Source organism: Aquila chrysaetos, chromosome 3, assembly GCF_900496995.4.
Source record: "Aquila chrysaetos chrysaetos chromosome 3, bAquChr1.4, whole genome shotgun sequence".
NCBI lineage: Eukaryota > Metazoa > Chordata > Aves > Accipitriformes > Accipitridae > Aquila > Aquila chrysaetos.
Window position 1 is genome coordinate 8,584,829 of NC_044006.1, and position 10,104 is coordinate 8,594,932.

The window sequence follows — 10,104 nt, forward strand, 5'->3', positions numbered from 1 at the left end:
GTTACAGCTTTACCTCAAATGGTGCCAAGCTGAGGGGCTCTGACTGCCTTTTCATGACCATTTACAAGAATGTAATTATGTATTTAGATCTCTGCCTTCAACTCTATTGGTCAACAGGTTGGAAATTAAGGACGGAGGAAGAGTTTATTAGAGCATGAACTCCGGTCTAGAAATAAAATGTCAGGAAACTGCTGGGAAACCAGAACAGCAAGAAGTTTTTGCAAATAGTTGTACAAAGCGTAGGGTTGCTCAGGGGAATAGGGTAGATGCAGCTAGGGCCTGCCGTGGCTGGGCGGACAGCAGTTTCATTTTTGAAACGATGTGGCTTGGCACAGAATCACTGCAAGGCTTTGCTCTCCAGGCCACGGTGTCAAGCTCTTGCTGTGCCCAAAGTTGTTTTACAGCTCAGCGATAAGGCAGCTCCAGGCTGGAGCGTAGCAGGATCCCTAGTTAAGCTGTGGGCAAGTCATGGATCTTATCACAAAACTTGAAGAACGGGTAGGACCTATCTGACCACTGTTTGCACAGGAGAAAGCGGGCTATGCCATAGGGATATTTCTGCTGGAGGTTGCTGTGGGGGAGACTCTGTTTCTGAAGCAAGCAGGACAGGGAATTAGCTGCTCTCCCATGTACAAGAGCTGAACCAACACCTTCTGAAACTCAGCGTGGTGGAGCTCACCGCACTGGCAAGTGTGTACAGTTTACAGTAACATTGCATCTTAACAATTAAAAAAGACAGCTGATTCTCTTCTTCCCTATGCTGATGCAAATTAGGAACAAGTTTACCGAAGCTAATATAGCTGCATCGGTGTGAGAGCAGAAGTGAGCATGGTAATGTGCGCTGTCTCTGCTCATTAGCCTCTCTTCTTGCCTAAAGGACTCTCCTGTTCTTATTTGTTATTGTTTACATTGCTCATTGCATAGAGGATTTGCCCAGGCTGTTGCTTTTGTGTAAGTAGCATATTTACTTGCATGAGCTAAGGTAAATGCTGGCTGAGCTTAAAGTGTTAAATTTGAACTTTAAAGTTGCATTGCTTTAAAAAAAAGAAAATTGCATTAGCTTTACCTTAATGTATTGGCTCTATTCCTCTAAAGAAACAAACATTCTCTTAACCTACCCTTTCTGTTTAAAACTTTCTAAAAAGTCAATGGGAGCTTTGAGGAGTGAGTTTGTCTGAAAATCATGTAGATAATCAGCTCTCTGGGCTGAGCTCAGTGAGACTGATTGCCTTTCCAACAGCTGGCAGTGAGGAGGTGGGAGCCTTCCCAGGGCTGCTGATAAATATAATATGGAGCAAAGTGTAAATGACCATTGAGCTTGGATTCGCAAAGGGGAAAGGACCTGGCTGAGGTGCTTGAGCCAATGGGATGAGAGAGAGAGGCTGAAACAAAGCAAAAGGGATGAGTATTGCATTAATTTTTTATTTTTCCTGTTGAAAGCCATTGTGCTTACTGCACGGTTTGCAGTACATTTGGAAACAGGAAAGATGATGTCTTCTGTTTGTAAAGGAACAGCTTAGGCAGAAAGCCACCTTAGTGCCTGTGTGGTCCCGTGAGGTTACTGCTACGGTGCTGAGGCTTTCTCAGTCTCTCTTTGTGCTGTGTGCTCAGATGAGAGGGCTCTTCTCTGCGTGCACTTCCCATAGCCACCCCACTCACGCTCACCGGTGAGTGCTCTACTTTAGCGTTGTGTGGGTGAGCACTGGACTCGCATATGTTTGACTTCAGCTCACATTCATCACTGACCTAGAAAAGCGTCTGTCATTGCACAGCCACAGCAGGACAGGAAACAACTCAGAAGCGGAGAAAAGAACCAGCAATTACACACTCCTGCCTATTATCATGTTATCTATTTCATTATCATATCTTCTATTTTCTGCACTTTGAGTTAATTGCTTATAAAGGGCAGTGATTTTTGCAACATTTTGATTGCTGTTAATATCACCAATACTCAAAGCTGTCTGATTTATTGGAAAGCATGTTTTTTAATGCCTATTATAACTGAATTATGTGCTGGACATCCCAGCCAATCTAAAGCAGCATCCCTCTCCTTTCGAACTTCCTTATTAGCCTCTCTGGTTGTCACATCTTGCAGTTCAAAGACTAACTTCTCTGATTGTCTTGATTCAGAATGAGAACAGGTGGATCTCATCGTGTGCTGTATTTTCCGATACTTGGTTTAGGCAAAATCCAGACATTACTAAAGGTTTGTGTAAAACTGACTCTCTAAACAAAACTAAAAAACAAATCAAGTAAAAAGTGTTTGAATCTCTTTAACAGTGGAGTGCAGTCACAGCTTATGTAGGCTTGGAAGCATGAAAGCCATCTCTGCTGAAAATGTGCTGTCAAGCTGATGGTCACTAAGGGACTGCTGGAGCAGGAGGGAAAGCTGAAGAAGCTGAAGGCTGTCTGCCTGCCGGGAGGTGTTCCCTGGCTCCTCTCCGATGCCAGAGGCTGGCTCTGGTGGGCAGGTACTGCACCTGAGCACTCATGGTAGGTCAGGTTGCCTCTGTGTTCCTTCTCAGCCTGGTTAAGGAGGACACGTTGAACAGCACGAATGAAGCCTTTTTAAAAACAGTCTGATAATTGTTGTGTAGAGATGTTCCTATGCTTTTGCTTACATAGGTTTAGGGGCAAATATGATTCAAAGCATAAATAAGATACCATTTTTATTAATAATGATCTTGTCTATACTTCAATCAGCTCATTTAAGCTTTCAAATAAAAAAAAAAATCCAACAAAAACCCAAATAAACTGTGAGGTGACCAAAAGTCAAAGCACCTGGTTTATGAAACGATGAGAATGTGAGGGCCAGGTGCACAAAACATGGTGTGTTGTGAACACAAAGGTGATGCAGGAGGAATATATGAGGTAAATAACTACTTGACAAATAACTTGTATTCTTCGTGTAGTAATATAGAATCTGTCCTGAAACCTTTTACGCATATTATCTTCCAAGATCCTCAATGGCTTTGCAGTCGTATGTACATGGTGATGACAGAGGATGCTTTTAAATCGAGTTAACTGAATTGGCTTAACAGCCCTTTACAGTCCTCTAGATCCACTTTGCAAAGTTTGTTTTAGAAAAATTTGTCTCCGTGTAGTCTAGATGTTCAGAATACCAAAGATATAATTTTTTCAATTTTTTTTTGACACACTGGTTGTCTTTGTGAAACCAATGTGATTACTTAGGTCCTTAAAGTTCAGCACACATTCAGGTGATTTGCTGTTTGGGGGTACCTAAATCTCTGTACATATTAAAAGTACTCTACCCCTCTCAACTCATGATGTCCAGATTTGGAAAAAATCAAATCTCTTCATTACCTATTCTTCTGTTCCCCCATCAATTCTTTCCATCTTAACTGACAAAATAACCACTTCATGTAGGCGTTTTTTTTAAATAAAATTTGCAAATATAAAATGTGTAACAAATACCAATTTATTCTCAGCTTATAGCTTTACATTTTTTATCACACCCTCAGGATGTGTAACACAAATAAAAATCAGTATGGTGAGAATTCACAAAACAGCTACAGCTAATAGCAAAATCATTTCAAGAGCTAACAAAATAAAAATGTGAGTTTATTTGTCTAGAAAGCTGCACCTTTTTCTTCGTTTCTATTTGACAGCTGTCCTAGACGAATGACAGTTTTGAAAATTAGGTACTGAGGGGTTGTTTTCTTCTTGATCCGCAACATATAATTGTGCAAGGAAGAAAAAGATCCTATACAAATACTGCACTTCCTCAGATCAGCATGAAAAGTATCTGCTCTGAAACTTCATTATGGGAATGCCAAATGTTCTCTCGATAACAGAGCCTATGGCAGTATGAACTTTATTGTAGTTTCCCTTAGCAAGTGTTGATGGATTTATGGAGGGCTTCATTAAATATAGGCTTAAAGGATATCCGCTATCGCCCACTTGTCAAAAGAAAAAATAATATCAAAGCCATCCGTGCAGATCAGAGATGCAGGTGTTAACAGTGCATTATAATCTGGTAGTGTTTAACTTGCCAATTAATTGCAGTAGTCTTGTCTGAGTTCACATGTTTAAAAGATAAATTTAAAAGATGAATGCATCTTGTGTAGGCTTAGGGCACATGTACAATGATACTATATTGCTAATGATTCTTGCTTCGGCATCCCAGTTCATGTTTGCATTTCTCTTACTAAAATGCTCCTTCCTAGCAATGACTCTGCATGCGTGTGGCCACTAAACCCTGGGAATGGGCAGCTATTGCATATTTGCTCTTATTTTGAGGGATTGGATGTCATAGTCCAAGCCTGTTTCAGTACTGCCTTGAGAAAGTGATGTTTCACCGCACCAAACCTGCTTCTTTCCTTGTCATTTGTGGGAGTGAGTCAGTAGCATGGGGAAATAACGCGGCATATGAGACTGCCTGCTGCACAGTTACTGCATGACTGCAAGTTTTCAAGCCCTTAGCAACCAAATCCCTACTCCTGCCTGCTGTCTCCCTTACAAATGGTGCAGCTGCAAACAGAGCTCTGAAACAAAGCTCAAAATATTACATGCAATGGGCTACATTTTCAGACAAAGAAGGTGCACCCTGGTATTTGTAAAACATGCACTTATGAAATCAGATGTTAACAGGTACAAAGAATAATGTGACCACTTGAATTGTCTGTGGAATCATAAACATTTTGTGCAACCAGTTAGACACCTATAGTCTGAGCCATCTCCTTAGATGTCAGAATCATCTATAATTTGATACTCAGGTTTAGGGAAAAAAAAATAAATAAACAAAGTAAGCAAAGCCAAACATAGTTCCAAAATTGAATTAATCTTCCAGCATATAAAAAGTCAAACAGAGTATAATTATTCTGACCTTCAACAGTGTTCATCAGGCAAAAACACTGGAGTCCTATGCATAAAAAACTCATTTATTTAGTAGCACAACTAAAATGGAAGAAAATTTATAGCGTATTGTGCTAAATAGGTAATGAGTACAATTTGCAAGTGCATTGTCAAAACCACCATCCATTGTTTGAGTGGGAAACTGGCACTAGGGCTTGCTCCTTGGAATATAGGCACACCCACAAAATGCAATTTATTTACATGTTCTTTAATCAGTGGAGCTTAGAGACCTGGATGAATTTGAGGGTCAGTGAAACACATTGGAAGGCATCACCTGTAGGTGAGAAGCTGGTGTCACAGGCAGAGAGGAGGAGGCAAAGCCTGGGGACGAGGAGGTGGCAGTGCTCTGTAACACAGAGGTGCAATGGAGAAGTGGGGGAGAAAGGCAAAAAAGATAAGGCAGGAAGGCTCACTTCCAAAACCCTGGGAACCACTACAGTAAAGGCTCATGGACACAGAAATTTCTGGTTTGATTTAGGCACACCCTGCCAGCCAGTCTGTCCATAGGCTGTGCTTTGCCAGATTGAACTTTCACTTGTCTTTGCAAACTTGAATGGCAGACCACAAGAGGCTCAACTATTCAGTGCATTAAACATAATCCTAGTTGCAAAACAAGCGTGCTTATGCTGCCTGCTCTGGGAAAGGTACTAAATCATTCCAATCAACGATCTGGTAGTTTTGTACAACTCTTTGCATTAAAAATGGCGGCTCAACCTTGGACTTGCCAATAAAGAATTTCTGGTTTTGAAATGGCATCTGTAACGTGCAGTGATGAAAACACTGACAGCATTTGATAAACTTTCCATACAGGACAGCCTCAGAGGAGACCAAGTGGTCCAGAATTGGTTCTATGACAAATCATCTGGGGGGAGAGCGGGGAGGGGAATAAAACTCCACTTGCTGTGGTATTAATTTAATCATCTGGGCAAAAAAAGTCCTGGGAGGAAAAAACATAGATAATTATTTAAATTATGGAAAATAAATCAGATCCTTTTAATTAGCAGTTGTGCAGTATGAATTCCGCAGCTTGCAGGGCTCCTTTGTAAGCCTCAAGTTCTGTGCTTACAAAAATTGAGCATCAGAAGAACAAGCTAGTGGCGTCAGAAAAACTAAAATAGGTTTTATTTCACTTGATTTAACATATCTAACTTCTCAGTCTGAGGCTGGAGGTTTTCCTTTGGGCATTCCTTCTCAACAGGCAAATGAAAATCAAAGGCTTGGAAATCAGGAGAGTGCGTACCTGCTGTGAATGGTGAGATCACATGTAAAATCTTTTTAGCAAAGCTAATGCTATGCAAGAAATTCATCAAGGAGTGGGTTTAGCCCATTGGGCTACAGCCTAGTCTAGATCTTTCACAGTGATTTTCTAACTAAAAATCAAAAGCGTTACAATACAAGGCAGAAAATTAGAGTGCCCGTAAGGGAGGCTCTGAAAGTTTGTTTGAATCCTCAGATGCTGCAGGAGTAAGTCTGCAGGCTGCAGTATCGCTGTTGCTTGATTTCTAGCACCATTTGCCAAATTAATTATCCCTGATTATGCAGATACACATAAACCTGGCTGTGCATCCCTTTGCTCCTCTTTTAGGATTACTGGAATTGAGAGTCACCGTATGACAGTCAGTTGTTTCTCCTCGCATGTTCTTGGATGTTGGAGTTGGGCAATGTGCAGAAATGATGTGAAGGAAGTTTAGCTGCTCCATATAAAGGTGGGATGTCATTCATTTCAGTCTGAAACATAAAGATATCAAGGGCCAAAATGTGGTACTTAAAAGAATGTTGGCTGTTTTAAAATCCAGTGCCACTTCCATTCAAAGCAAGTAACAGTGACATTTGATAAATTTTATTTTAATTACAGATTGAGCCCCAAGGCTGGAGGCTAGGATTATAATTTCAGCTGGTGACAGCATTAGGCCAGTGGTTTTGTGGCAATGGTGTTATCACTTGTGACAGTTTTGGTCAAGTACAACATCCTGTTTAGGTTCTTCTGTTGCTCCTTTTATTAAATTATCATTTGAAGTTAATTCTATCATCATATCTTTCCTCTCATTAAAAAAAAAATCTGCAGTTGAATATGAGAAAAAATAGAGCAAGTATGTTTCATGAACTGAAATGTTTGTGGGAGGAGAAGGGATTTCTATTTCTACTTCAATCGTCCCCATGAGTGGACAAGAAGAGTAGACTGAGAAGTAAGAAATTACAACATGGTATTACTAAATTGAAATACGGTCTAAAAGTCCGTTTACAAACAGTTTTTGTAATAAGACCGCCCTAGTTAGAATGGCATTGAAAATACCTGCCTAAACATTCTTAGTACTGGTGCCTGAAACTGGTGTAACTATTAATTACGTTGCTGAAACGTCCTCATTACAAAATGTCAGGATGACTCTGCTTCAACTGTAAAGAAAAAAATTAAATGACAATTGCATTTTTTGTGCTGGTGTAATGCATAGTGTAACCTGAGCTAGAACGCAGTGAGGGCAGGAAAGAAAAGAGAGCTACCCAGAAACTCTGATGTGACTTGCTCTTTGCTCTTCTTTTTTTTTACATATATTCTTTGTTTTTCACTGGTAAAGTACTGACTATTATTTAAGATTACCTTGAGCTCATTTTAAGATATACGCAAATATCCCTATGCAACTTTTTAGTATGTTAAAACAAACGGTGATTTTGAACGTACACTTGGGCTTACCCACTCATTCTCTGCTCTTGGTCATTGTGATTGAGGTATTTTAGTTCTGCCAGAACCGTAAGCAGTTTAGATTGACTGTGCAGACATACAAGATCTGGCAGCCCACGATTGCAGGCAGCTGTAGGGAGTAGCTACAACAATTAAATGAGACACCCGTTTTAAGTGGTCTAAATACGGCTACGTGTGTAAGTAGGCACAGTGAGTCTTTGCTTAGTGAACGTTTCCAAGCAGGTTATTGGTTAAATGAAGGATTTTGCAGACTGTTTGCAAAGGGATGAGGAATAAGATGGCCATGCACTAGAAAGAGGTTCAGATTTTGTGGTGACCGGACTGCAGTGTAAGATGCTGAGGATGGATGTGTACATCTGATTATTTCATACGATCTTTATCTGCACTGGGCATTTCCTCCATCTGTATAGGTGCAGCAGTGTAAATCTTGGTGGTTTCAAACAGGAAGAAGCTACATTGGCACGAATGACAGCCTACAGCAGGTTTGCTGCCCTCGCTGGTGTGACTATGCAGGTGGCAGGAGCAAACTCAGATGGGCAATGCCCACGGTGGCTAGAGCACTCTTTCCAAAACAGTAACCTTGTCAGTACCCACAGGCACCTGCCCGCAACAGCCAGAGGCACAGCTACTGCTCAGTGCAGGCAAGGCTTTGGTTACAGAAAATGTCTAACACCCACATTACGATTCCCCTCGAGGCAAATCCGGCTGAAGAAGCCCCTGGTCCAAGCCCATGCCGTCGCAAGGCAGCGGCACTCTCGCTGGTGCTGCTTGGCTGTTCGCAGGCTGCGCTCGGCATCCCTCTCCTAATGGCATTTGATTGAAATAAAGAAAGAAAGAAACTCTCCCAGACAGATGTTTTTTGTACAACCAGTCCTTTTGCAGAGCTGATTTAGCGCACAGCCACACAGAGAGGAAAGCGTTAGAGAGGAACAGCGAAGCAGGAGGAAGTGATTTGAAAGGGGTGGGGGCTGGATCCCCATCGACCAGCAGTGACACTGTGACACAGGGCCATTGCCTAACTAGTTACACAATCTGAAGCAATTTTTTCTTTGTTGCTATTACTGACAATTTTTCAATCACTTGGTGGTTTTCTCCCCTGACTTTAACCAAGCTTCCATCAGGCTATCAGCACAGTTTCTGGTGGCTGATCAGACACCATTAACCCTGTTAGACTTCCCTATTTGTGGTTTTCTAGATGTAATTTAACATTCCACATTTTAAGAAGGACGTGTTGTATGAATATTTGTCTTGATCAATTTTTTTCATGATGGTATCGCTAGGAAAGTGTACTTCATTTGAATAGGACTTTGCAGTACCAGTTTCTAATCTTTCTTATGAAATACATCTTTGCCACTGGGAATTTTGTTTTTCATGTTTGGATGAAGAATAAGGTCAACAGCATGAAAGGAACGTGGGCTGGAGGTGAGCAGGGTGTGCAGTTCTTAAAGGATTCCTTTGCTTTCTTGTTTATGGCAAAGAAGAACATGACGATATGGAGATGGCAGGAGGAAAATGCAGTGGAGGTAGAAGAGTTGGAGTGAAGCAAGATGAGTGGACAGAGAAGACAAAACAGGTGTCAGAGATACATTGGGCAGAGTTTAGCTGGGACGGGAATATGAAGCAGCCAGTGGGAAAGACTGTGGTGGCATCCAGGAACCCTGTCTGATAAAATACAAAGTTTATCAGGCCAAGCACGTATCTCAGCTTCTGTAGCCCAAGGCTTTTTTTTGAATCTGATTTGTATACTTAGTTTTAATGAAGATTTAGTCACTGCGATTGTAAAAAAAAAAGCTTGAAGTCATAACCAGAACAGAAACACTGGAGCAATCTGTGCCTAAATTTGCAGAGGAAATCTGAATTAGGATCCAGAAACGAGCATTTCCAGAGTGGGTGAAGGTCACCAAGCAAGGAGGGTGCGAGCAGCAGTACCCTAAAGCAACAGCCCAGTAATGTGGGTGGAGGGATGGTATAAAGACGGGGAGGTATAACCTGCACCTCTGCGCTGGCTGCAAAAGGCTGAGGACGCACGGGACGTGGCGTGGGCCTTTCGCCTGAGGTGAAACACAGAACGCCACGGGTGCAGTGGGCGCAGAAGGCCAGTGGTGCCGGTACGGCAGTGCTGAGTGAGCCCCCCAGGAGCGACCCGGGTGGGAAATGGAGACGGGGGGCGCGGGGCACCAAGGGGAAGGGGCAGGCTGGAGCGAGGGCAGGGCAGCGGCCGCTGGCAGCCCGGCAGGACTCAGCCCGGCAGGACTCACTCAGCCCGGCGCCCCAGGTGCGGGGTTAAGGGCAGAGCAGGTGGCCGGCCGGCCGCGGGGGGTGGGCAGAGGGCAGGGCAGCACAGGGCTGCCCGGGGCGGAGCGGAGCCGGTGGGGCCGAACCGGGCCAGCCGCTCCGGGGCGGGCAGGCGAAGCAGGGAGGTTCGGTCCGTGGCAGGAGGCGAGAAGCGAACCGGGCCGGGAGGGCGGAGCGCACCGGGGCGGGCGGGGCGGGCGCGGCACCTGCGTGCTGGCAGCCCGGCGGCGGCGAGC